We start from the raw sequence: 11762 nt of genomic DNA, 5'->3' as shown, positions 1-11762 counted from the left end.
GCCCCCTTCCCCAAAAGGATGGCTTTTTCTGTGAAAGAAGCCAGCGTAGCCAGGCAGACATTATCCCCTTGCCGGAAGGAGGGATCCAGGCTCCCTGGGGAGGAGGGGACCTGGGGGGGAGCGAGTGATTCATTGCAGCTGGCTGCAGTTTGGCCTCCTTCTCTCTCTTTGCCCTGGGTGCCAGGGAGTGACAGCTCGTGGGCAGCGGGCCAAGCCGTGAAAAGAGGAGTGTGTGAGGCCTTCAGCTTTCTCATGCTTTATCAAGCTGCAAAGAATAGCTCGATATTCAGCCAGCGTTGGTGCAGGTCAGGAGAATGGGAAGGAGAACTTAACTCCTGACATGCCGGCTGATGGCTGACCGCGCGGAGCCGGGGCTGCTTTGTGTGGCAGCATGTGGGGCAGGAGGAAGAAGACGTGCTTTGATGCAACCATGAAGATATCTTTCTGTTAAGGGGGCAGCCTCTGGGATTTGCTGGGAGCGTGGAAAAGAGAGCTCTCCTCTCGTGGCTCGGGGGATGGAAACCCTGAAAGGTAGGGCAGCCGGAGTCCCGGGTGTCCTGGGAAAGCGTGGAGGATTGTGGCGGGTGAGTGGCAGGTCTGCCCTCGGCTGTCCTCCCGCTTGCAGCACAGGGCTGGGGACCATTGTCCTGGCCAGCTGACCCCTGGGCAGTGCCCTTCAACGTGGAGAAGGGGTGGCCTGGGGAGCAGGATGGGGCTGGTGCTGGAGCCGTAAGGCTTTGCTGGAAGGTCTGCCAGCCAGGCATCCCAGCGGTGGTGGTGGTGGTCTCTGTGGAGGGCTGCCTGCCGGCGCGCAGGGAGTTAAGCGCTCCTCAGCAGCCGGGGTGAGCCTACCTCGGGGTGTCGAGCTCCATTCCCACGGCTTTTCCTTTCTGACCAGGGCTGGGGGAGGGATCCAGCCTGGAACAAGGAAAATGCCCGGAGGCTGGAAAACAGCACCCGGGGCCCCCTTCTCCGGCCTTGTGTTGGGCTGGGAGGGATTGGAGCTTCAGGCTGGATGGGGGCTGCTGGCCAAGGCTGGGGTCTGTCGGCGCTCGGCCGGCCGCTGGGTGAGATGGCAGGTTTATTTCCCTCCTTTAGGCAGAGGGAGATGGCTTTACAGGCAGTCGAGTTCCTGCCTAGGGGACTGAAATAAATTATTTCTCAGCTGGAAGGATGTAAAGTAGAAACCCAAGTCGCAGCAGTTCCGTGAGCAGATCACAGCCTGGGTTAACACACGGGTTTTGTGGCTGAGCGAGAGCAGCAGCTTTTGAAGGAGCATCGTTCCCTACGGGACACGCGAGTTTCCCAAAGGTGTAAGATAGCAGCGCCCTTCTTTCCTGATGTCGACTCCACCTTCTCCTCCTGCCCCATTCCGGGCTGCTGAGTTGAGCTGTTTGAAGCCCTGAGGAGCAGGAAGAGGAGGAAGAGCAGGTGAAGTCTGAGGGGCTGAGGCAGGGGGTTGGCGGGTGTTGGGAGCACAGCCTGCGGCTGCCTCCGGGCCCAAATCCACCCGTTCTCCATCAGGGGGCTGGGAGAGCGAGAGGGCTCTGCCACATCCCAGTTTGCTTTGGATCCGAGCGTATCCCTGCGTGGGGTACTAACCCCGGCCAGCACCGATTTCCCAGCAGAGGGAGAAGGGTGTTAGAGTACCTGTTCAACCCCTGGAAATACTCTCTGAAGTTCTCTCTGAGAACTAAGGTGTGCAGTCCCTATTCTCAACAACTTCTGAATTCAAGGGAAGGTGAACTGGTGTGCGTGAATGGGACCGGTAGTAGCATAAAGGAGAGGTGTACCATGGGCTCGGAGTGCATTTTCTCAGTCTACTTCTGCTGGGCTGCACTTGCACTGTACAGACCAGGTTATGCAAAAAAGATGTGTGGTCGGAGACTGGATTCTTGTTTGTGCATGGGATATCTGGGGTTACTCCCATCCCAGATCCTCTTTGCAAAGGCTGTCACCCTCCTAGTTGCTGTGCTGGCCCCTGTGGTGGGAGGATCTGGAGGCGAGAAAGTCTGGGGAGCAGTGTTGCCTGTGGGGCAGAGGCTTTACTCCTCGCAAGATAAGGCAGTTGCCTCGGTCAGCACCGAGATGCAGACAGGAGTGATGAAACGACAGCGTCTGTGCAAATATTCTGCAAACACCAAAGTATATAGAGATCCCTCCTGGTGGATTGCTAATTGTTAGATGCCAAAATCCCAATAAAGACTAAGAGGCAGCAGACCTTGTTTGGCTGTTGGCACCCAGGGACTTCGGGATCTCTGTGCTCTGCTTTCCAGTGCACCGCAGCTCTTTGCTCTGTCCATTTACTTGCCCAGCAATGGGAATTGTGGCTGGAGTGGGAGCCGGAGCTGGTCTGATCTGAGCCCTGTGCGAGGCAGACCTGCGGTAGTTGCACAAAGAGAAACTCTCGCCTGCTGTGGTGGTGGTGGCTTGGGGACCCAGGTGCAGCAAATGCACCAGCGAGAGCTGGCTTTTCTGCTGTGCTCCTGCAGGGACAGGGGGTGTGTTCCCATTGTGCCTGTGGTGGTTTGCTCCTGTCAAGCCTCTTCTCATTATTCTTGCCTTGAGCTGTCTCGGGCCTGAAGGCAAAGTGCTACAGAAGGCTCTGTAGGCTTGCCCTTGAGAGACGTGGGGTCCTTGGAGAGTGGCTGTTCAAGGGAAGCGCTGCAGTGGGCTGAATTGAGGCTGTTTCAGGCTGCACAGCTCTGAGCTAATCTCCCAGAGGCAGAGACATTACTCACCAATCAGGAATGTGTCTGTATTTTTCCTAATGAGAACAAAACATTTTATCCCTGTTCATTAGCAGAGAGTTAGGGTGTACTGTTGCTATGCCAACAGACTCCTCTCCCCTGCAGACACACTGGGGGTGTCCTCCCTGCCATGGTTAGAAGGGTGAACGGGAAGGCTCGTTCTGGCAAGAAAAAGATCCCATTGTTTTCCCAGGGCTGCCTGGACTTTGTGCAGCTGGCCAGACCTTGCCTTCTCAGGGGGAAGGGAACCGCAGCGGGAGTCAAGTGCAACAGAGGTTTAATTTATTGGAAAAATAGTCTTTGCATTTCATTTTATGTTGTTTTTTCCAGCTTAAGGCACACTCCTCAATAAGAGAAATGAAGGTGTCTCATCGTTCCCAAGAGTCCAGATGGTAAGCAAAATGCGCCGGGAGCCAGCCCTGGGATGCCCATGGACTGCTGCAGCCCCCTGGGCTCTTCCACGTTCCTGACCACCCCAGGTTGTGCAGCCAGTGTAATGCTGGGCAGCCTCTTGGTACTGCTGCGTAACGAACCCACCTGACGAGCTGTGCCACCTGTGATTAGTTGGACAAGTGGGTTCACTAGGCACATGGTCTACTGGAAAGAGCGAGTGGCTGTATGCGGGAATACACTCTTGTTCCCTTTGCAAAGGGAACATTCCCTTTGTGTAGGGAAATCCTATGAAGGACAGAGGACCTCTCTTCAACAGCAGCTTTGATCTGCAGGGTTCTGCTGTGAACACATGTGTTTACTCCAAAGCTTACCTGTCCATTTGCTTGTCATTTTTGTCTTTGTCTTGGTCCTCCTCCCCAGCTGCATCCCCCTTTCTTGAGGGTTTGGTTGGGATCTGTGGGGTGTGGTGGTGCCTAAGTCAGGCCACTGTACGCCTTTTGCAAGAGTCTTCTCAGCGCCTCTGGTGCTGCATTTCCATCTCTGTTGCAGTGTAAAAAATAAGTTTTAAACTTTTAATTTTCTGTACAAGGGAATGAGTTTAACCTACAGATGGAAACAAACGAAATGAAAAAGCTACTTTCTGATGGTGATCTATGGCCAGAAAGGGGCTGGTGAGTGTTGCCAAATCTGAAGACAGTCTCCTGTAGCAGGGGTGATGTTCGTATCTGGCTGTCAATCACCATGCAGTGAGATGAGCTGCTTTGTGCTGGCAGAGCTCTGTGGTGTTGACAGCTATAGACCCTTGAAGAAATGTCTCCCTGAAACTGGGTTTTCCTTTCAAGCTGCTTCCTGTTAAACAGGATAGCTGCAACTCCTATTTCAGTTTGCCTGGTGAAGCACTCTCTGCGGAATTTGAATATGGGAATTTGAATATCAAATATAGGGTGGCACAGCAGAGATCCCAGACTGAATGAGCTGCTGGAGATCTGCAGATCTCTGTGAGCTGAAATGGAGATCTGCAGATCTGTATGGAGTGAAACCCTGGCACCTGGACACTAGGTGCTGACTTAGATGAGTCACTGACTCTTGCACTGGAGAGATGGGTATCACGTTAGAGCACTGAGAGTACAGGAGCCCTTCATCAGAAGGATTTCTGCTTGTTGGACTTGCAGATATAACAGCAGATGGCTCGGCAGAAATAAAAACGATGAACAAAGCCAGACAGCAACCCCTAGCCCAGACTTCTGTGTGTGTACAGCCTGTGTGGTTTCAGTTTGGTGACAGACCTGGATTGAACTCTTGGATGGTAAAGAGCAAGTTTTCGGAAAACCTGTTTCAATCTGGAGCCTCCAAGAATAAATCCTGAGTACATAGAACACATGTACAAAGTTTGGCAAGTCTGGTTTCCTCAGCTTTGCATTGCTCTGGGTGGTTCAAGTAAAACCACTAAATCAAAGCTGTTTGGAATACGGAATAAGTAAGTACTTGAGATGACTTGAATTCAGGCCAGTCTCTTCTGGGTTCATGCTTTCAGGGTACATAAAAAATAAAAAACCATAGGGAGGACAGAGGTTTGTATGTTGTATTCTTGAGATATCAAGCTGATTCTGTCCGGATCCTATTGAAAAAGTGCTCCAGCAGAAGTGCACTCAAGGACATGTTTTTTAGTACCTCGAAGTGCAAAAGATCATGACTGAACAAACCAACTTCTGAAATGTGAGTTATGGTTATTAACTGAGTCGCGCTGTACTTCATTCTTGTGCAGCCAGAGCAGCAATTCGATGTTACCTAGGAGAGAACTTGTTCCCTCCTCATCTCTCCCCTCCCTTTTAAGCAGTGTAGAGGATGATTTTCTGCCCTATTTTCTGTGGACCACCAATTTTTCATTCTTTTTTTTTTTTTTTTTTTTTTTTTTTTTTTAAAAAAAACTAATAGTACTGAGCTGCAGTAGAATTGAAAACTGTTAGTTGAATGTGTGTCATTTTATACTAGCACACAGTAGTTAGAGAACATATATACAGAATGCAATATTGAAAACCCAGTTTCCTCTCCCTTATGATGCATTTTCTGCATTGCAAAGTGAATGATTTTGGAGAATATTGAGTTCCTATTGCTGTTACTGTTTGTAAAGCTTCCCCACTACAAGGAGAGGTTTCATTTTGTAGCAAATGCCCTGTAAAATGCAATACATCAGATTCTTTGTTTTCTAAACAGCTGAGATTCTACCCCCCTTGAATTCACACAGGTATCAGGCTAGTGAATAAAAATGCTGAACTGTGGGGTTTTTTTTAAATTCACATTTAACTGGGTTTTTGTTCAGGGGATAATTGCTTACCCTGCAAAGATAGACATTTTTAATAGACGCATAGAAAATACATGTTAAGTAATTAAGAGTTCTCTTTAAAAAAGGCAAAATACCAAGGAAGCACAGATAAAAGCTAAAGCATAGTGTATAAATGCTGCATTTGAGTGTTTAGATAGTTTTGCAAAAACCTTGGGCTTTTCCTTTCAGCTGTGAGAAGGAGATTGTCAGCACACAGATGTCCCCAGAGGCTGTAGCTGTTTAATTTTCAGCCTTTCCACTGGAAGAATGAAAATACAGCGAGTGAAAAAGGCACATGAAAAAGCGAGGTTGTTAGGACGATGATGAAGCCATAATGTTTCAGTCTTCTGGCTAAGGCCTTTCTTTAGTGATCACTGAAACCTCTCTTTGTGCATATTCCACGTCCTATTAAACATGGTAAAATACAGACCATAATATCTGTTTATTTGTGGTGATAATGTTTAATGGCTTTCCAATTACAAAATCATCCCCCCCCCCATTTTTTTTTTTTTTTTTTTTTTTTTTTTTTTTTTTTTTTTTTTTTAGAGTAAAAACATACAACTGCTGTGCTGTATGCAAGGCAAGAATTCTTGAGGAGAAACAGTCATTTTCAGGAGGATGGGGCACGTTTTTCCAAACTGTGTTGATGTGTTTTGGCTGTAGAGATTTTTCTCATTGTTCCCTAGGATTGGCAAGTGGTTCTGTACAGTGTGCCCTCTGCAGAGTGGTCAGAATAGTGGGAAAGTTGGTTATTTCTAGACCTGGGGCCACGTACTTCCTTCATAGGTGATGTAAGGCCTCTGTGTCACTACCTCAAACTCCAGTTCCAAATGTGGTATTTCAATGAAAGACTACTCCAAATGGCTCTCTGGTCTTGTGTCTTGTTGTCTTGTAATTCTGTTTCTGAGATGTCTCCCACTGCATGCTGACCTCTTCTTCACTACATATGCACACTCCATGTGTTAAAGTATTTAACCTGGTAACAACTGGACTTTTGTTTTGGTAGTGTCTGAGCTTCTTTCAGTGGAAAAATAATGCCAACCTACACATATCCACATTTGGATAAAATTCCAAATCTATTTCTACATTTTGTCTCTAAAAGCACCGCAGGTGTAATACCTGGAGCCAGGTGAATGCCTTATATGAAAATAAGCCCTTTTGTTCTGTTCCAGGTGCCAGATTGGCATAGTTTCATGTCACCAAAGGTGTGGTCAACTCTCCTGCACAGCATTGTAGACGCTCAACTTCTGGGGAGAGCCAGTGCTTAGTCCACCCAATCTAATGGCAGAGATGGGAATAGCTGGGCTCAACTTAGAGGCTGGATTACATGAACTTCTGAGTCCTGTGTGCTGTTGGATATCCACCACCTCGAGAGAAGGGTCAGATCAGAACTTTGATCAGAACCAGTTATGTGCTGTTTGTGGGGTGAGGTGTTCCTTCTAACCCTTAAAGAATGGTTCAAAGCCCTAAATTGTGAGGTAGGTTTATAGTTTTAAAAATGCTGTTAGCACTGAGTTTTGTAGCTGTAGGTAATAGATCTGCCCTCTCTTGAATTCTGTTGGATTTTAATGGCCTTGTTACTTTTTTTTTTTTTTAATTTCAGTTACATGTCTATATCTCTGCATCTTAAAAATGCTTGTTTAACTTTCAGTAGTGAAACTGGCAAAGGACAGAGAAAAGCCAGATATTTCAGCCTGACAGGGAAGCTTAGGTTGCTCAGTGAGCTAAGCATGTATAAACAGCAAAGTCCTATATCTGATAATCAAGAATGTGGGAAGCAATTAGGGTCACTGCACTTGTGGAAGAAATCACCCAGGATTTTGAGGGAGTCATGACAAAAACAGTGTCTGAACCCGAGTATTGTTATATGACTCTGTAGAAGAACAAGGTCTGTTAAGGATATTGTTTTATGTAGCATCAGGAAATCACTAAATATTGTGCTCATACTTAAGGAAAAAGATTGATGGATTGAAATGCTCATAATGAACATATTGCAGAATAAAGCTCTGGGACTCAACCTGTATCACAAGGTTGTAACACCCTTCATTGAGCAGGCTAGATCAAATATAAGGACATTATTTATATTTGAAAAGCACTAAAAAAGTGGGTTTTTTTTTTAAAAAATATACCCTATTCTGGAGGAATAAGGTGTAGATGGATGCTGTGGCTTGAAAGTAAACTTGCTTTTGAGCAAACTCAGTTAAGAAGTTAGACTGCATATTTTAACAGAGAACTACCTGACTAGCAGTTCACTGTCGCAGGTGGGGATCTCTCCTGTATTTAAAATCACCACTCTTGTTTCTCCAGCTGATATGGAAGTTGAGATTTCTGTAGCTTTAGAAAAAGCTGCATTGCATCTTAAGAAAGGTATCTTCAGTTATTAGGAACAGAACAGCAGCAACAGTGACCAGAGGTGAGGATTACCTTCCATACAAAGAGCAACTGAATAAACTGGGACTCTTCTACCTGAAAAGTGATAGGTGATTAGTTATCTTCAAATCCTGAATGGCACGGAAAGGTTAGAGGGGGAGCAGCCTTTTTTTGTGTCTTCCCTTACAAGTACGAATAGGTATTGAATGGAGCCAGCATGTAGTAAGCTTAAAAACAAATAACGACTTAGTCCTTGATGTGTGCAGTTAACCTGGGAAGCTTCTTGCCACAGGATGTTGTGAAAGCCAAACATCTGTGTGTATTTGAGGACACAGGGCAGCTCCATAGAAGAAGGAGCTATTGAAGGTTACTAAATGCGTAGAAACCATCTCTGTCCCAAGAAATCCCTGAGTTGTGCATTGTTGAAGCCCGGGAGAGTGTTCAGAGAGGTAAAGTGCTACGATGTGCTTACTTCATACTTATCTTTCAGGCCATCACCAGAGCCACGAAACTGCAGCCTGGTTTGCCACTGTGGGGCGGGAGGGGGGATGCAAATACAACTTGTAAAAACAGAGACTGGCACAGCTTGTGGTCTAGGTTGGTTCTGTGCTGCCTGTGATGTACTGCATGCACCTCTGACTTGCTAAAAGCATTGCCTGTGGGCTGTTGGAGCCTGCAGACTGTTGACTTGACTTTGAAGAGAGGTGGAGAGTGTATTTCTGGAAATTACACAGCTAGGAAGGGTGGTGTGAAGACAAATATTCTAAGCAGAGAAGCTGAATCTCTCCCTTTCTCTGTGGCATATACTGTTCCTGCTGCTCTGAATTGGTAGGTGTTTTACTGAGTTACAGAGACTGTCTTACTGCTGATAGCCTAAATCTTATTTGTGTGAATTTCCCCCATTTAAAAAAGTGTTTCTTGCCTGATAATGGACTGTAACTTAATTTGAGCTAAAATGGGTGATAAGCAGATGTATAAACAATACAACCCCTGTTCCAAAGCGTTTTCAAACTAAAAATGTCATGGCCTACGTGAGGTTCATACTCTTCAGAAGTACTCAAAACACTGGTCTTATTTTAGGCCTTGTCTAAACATTTTAAAATAACTCAAAAATAGGGTTCACTTCTAGATGTTTCACCCTTGAAAGTCCGGTCTCATACTTGGTTTTAGATGTTTACCTAAATCTACAGAGGGCACAGTACAGAGCAGCCCCAGTTGCTCCTTTGAACTTCTCCTTTCTCTTTGAAAAGGAAGAGAACAATGTCTGCTGTCTTTTTGTCCCTAGGGACATGCTGTTAGGTAGTGTCCCCTTTTTAACCTTTTGTTGACTGACTTTGCTGCTGTGGTCATTGGGGAACAGCTATGGAAAGCTGACCAGTATCAGAACTATGACGTATATTCTTGGAGGCGTGCTCTTACGACTGAGTTGATGTATTTTGGGAAACTATAGCTCCTTTGCAAGAATACAGAAACTGGGTTGTCTGCATCTCATGTTCTCTAGTGACAGTCACTCCGTGGACTGGCTGAGAAGTCACATGCCAGGATTAGAGCTGTGAGGAGGACAGAGAGACATGGGGCTGAGACAAGAAACCAAGTGGACTACATATGGGATTAGGCGAGCCATGTTGGGGAAGGACCGAGAGTAGGTGGGGTAGACTTAAGTTCCCTTCCTGTTGATTGTCCCCCTGTCATGTTGACATGTTGCACCTTTTTAGTCAGCTGTTTGATGCAAGAAGATGTTTCTGTCCCAAACCAGAAGTATTATCATTGCAGAGCAGCAATGGGCTCAGTTGTTACACCATTTAGAGAGCATCCTTCCTGTTTCACTCTCAGTTTCTCAATTACTGTTTTCATCAGTAGTTTTGTTCCAGCAATGATTCTCTCTCAGTCTGTTTCTGTGAGTGCTGGGCTTGTCTCCTGTTCTCCAGATAGTCCATCCAGATTAGATTTGGTTTGAACCCATCTTTAGCCTTGTGTGACCTTTTCTATTCCCAGCTGGTCCATGATTTCGATAAATCATCTCACTAAACCCTGAGAAGATTTAACGTAAAACATTTTTGTGATGCTAAACTTGTGTCAGCCCCTCTGTGGCCTCCTGAGTTGACATTAGGTGGCTGATTGTTCAGTTTGCTCCATGTGTATGTCTGAAGAGTGCTCTCTGAGCCACATTTTTGTGGGGTTTTGATTAGTTACCTATGTTGTGGCAGTTTTGAACTGTTTCCTTTCTCAGAGGAAGGCGCAGCCCTTGCTGTGTGGTGTATATAGCTTAAAATGACAGAGAAAAGATGCTTGGAACTGGGATGGTCTGCAAACAGAACTGTGCTGACCACAGCCTATGGTTTATCCTTTCAGCACAGATGTGCCCACTTTTTCCATGTTCCCCTTACCAGCCTCTCTCCTCTGTCTAGCTGTTCCCTCCAGCAGGAGAGCAGCCACTCAGATGTAAAACTCTCAGTGCTATTCCTAACAAACTGCCGAAAATCTGGTTTTCCTGTCTCCTGGGCACTTTTGCCCAGGGGTGACCCTGGCAAGGTAGCATTCTCTTGAAATGCCGACAATCAGCTAGTTATACTGGCTACAATTCCTGCTCATAGCAGTTTGCATTTCAGACAAGCACTGCAGCTGATGCAGGAGACCTGTTAGTGCATCTCCGTGGCCCTGGGGTGGAAGGTCTGGGCTTCCCTGAAAGGCAAAGGGAAGAGCCAGTCAGTCCTGCCCAGCCAGTGGCTGTCAGACTGTGAAGGTGGGAGGGTAGCAAACCAGATGGAGAACAGTCTCGACCAAAAAGCTTTTAAAATTCATGGCTGCCACGAACAGGTAGCCAGTTCTGAATCTTTGTGCCTTTAGGACAGCAGCAAAGAAGCTTTCTCAGCCCTGAAGAGGACCAGGAGCTCAAATATTTTGTCAAAAAAAGTTAGGATCTCCCCAATCTGAGTGCACAGAAAAGAACATAAGCTCATGTTGCAAAGCCACTTGATGGTGTCAAAATTTCTTATGGTGACTTTTGTCTTGTAACAAATTCCTTGTTGTGGATAAGGTGTGACTAGATGTCTGCCTGTTAACAAAGTGACTGGAGAACTCTTGCTCCAGATGGTTTATTTCTCCAAATACCAAGTCTTGCAGTGTCCCAGCTTCTGCTTCCTTTGCCCCTTGATTTACGTGTTGATCATTTTCACTCCTCCAGATTGTGGACCCGCAGTGGTATGAATGAAGAGCATTGCCTGATGGCCCATGCACTGTAGTAGTCCTCCCACCCCTGTCTGTATGCAGTCTGGTTCTCTGAATTTTACCCTTGAAACAAGAACTTCCAAGTGTGGACAGCGTCTGGGATGGAAGGCTGTGGTTGTAGGTGGAATGCCATGCCGCATTGCTGCCACCAGCCTGTGGCTCCTCAACCACATACACCTTGAGAGCCCTTCACAGCGGGTTCCTGGGCCACGTCAGGCTACGTTTGGAAGCACTGGTTGTCAAAGATCCTAGCCTGTGTGGGAGGGTCGTTGCTTGGGGCTGTTGAGACTGGTGTAAAGTTGATCCTGGCTCTTAAGTCTGCACCCAGCCTGCTAAGTCTTCTGCAGTAGTGCAGCAGGAGCTATTGTGTTTTATACATGGGATGAGCAACTTGGAAAGGTCCCCAGGCTTTTTGAACAACATGGTGTGTTGCTATCTGTTGTCGGCCTTATGAAAGCCTTGGTATGGGCTTGCAGAGGTGGAAGAAAATGTCTGGCCACCTCAACTTCGATCATTATCTAGCAGACCTGTGTAACCTAATTACCAGAATATTGAGCCTAATAGTTTGTAGCTGACTACTAATAGCCCTCCAGGGTTAGGCACTAATTTATGGAAGAGTAATTGATCAAAGCTTCATTTCTGATAACGCTTTAAAATGAGTTGAGTAATACAAGATAGAATATAACCCAACTTGGTTT

General features: G+C 46.5%; 1 protein-coding gene across 3 annotated transcripts in view; it reads left to right on the top strand.

Annotated features, from left to right (window-relative positions):
* PLXNB1 (plexin B1) overlaps positions 1 to 11762 on the top strand; it is an 80469-nt gene that overhangs the window by 17857 nt on the left and 50850 nt on the right. For 2 of the 3 annotated variants that reach the window (XM_014946793.1, XM_014946794.1), the window contains exon 2: positions 3081 to 3142. The gene's annotated coding sequence lies outside the window, so the exon portion shown is untranslated. Of the gene's footprint in view, positions 1 to 400; positions 532 to 3080; positions 3143 to 11762 lie in introns of those variants that run through there. The other variant, XM_014946792.1, reaches the window with a different exon arrangement.

This window comes from Calidris pugnax, unplaced genomic scaffold (assembly GCF_001431845.1).
Source record: "Calidris pugnax isolate Ruff unplaced genomic scaffold, ASM143184v1 scaffold81, whole genome shotgun sequence".
Classification (NCBI taxonomy): Eukaryota; Metazoa; Chordata; class Aves; order Charadriiformes; family Scolopacidae; genus Calidris; species Calidris pugnax.
This window is presented reverse-complemented; position numbering and strand designations above follow the sequence as displayed.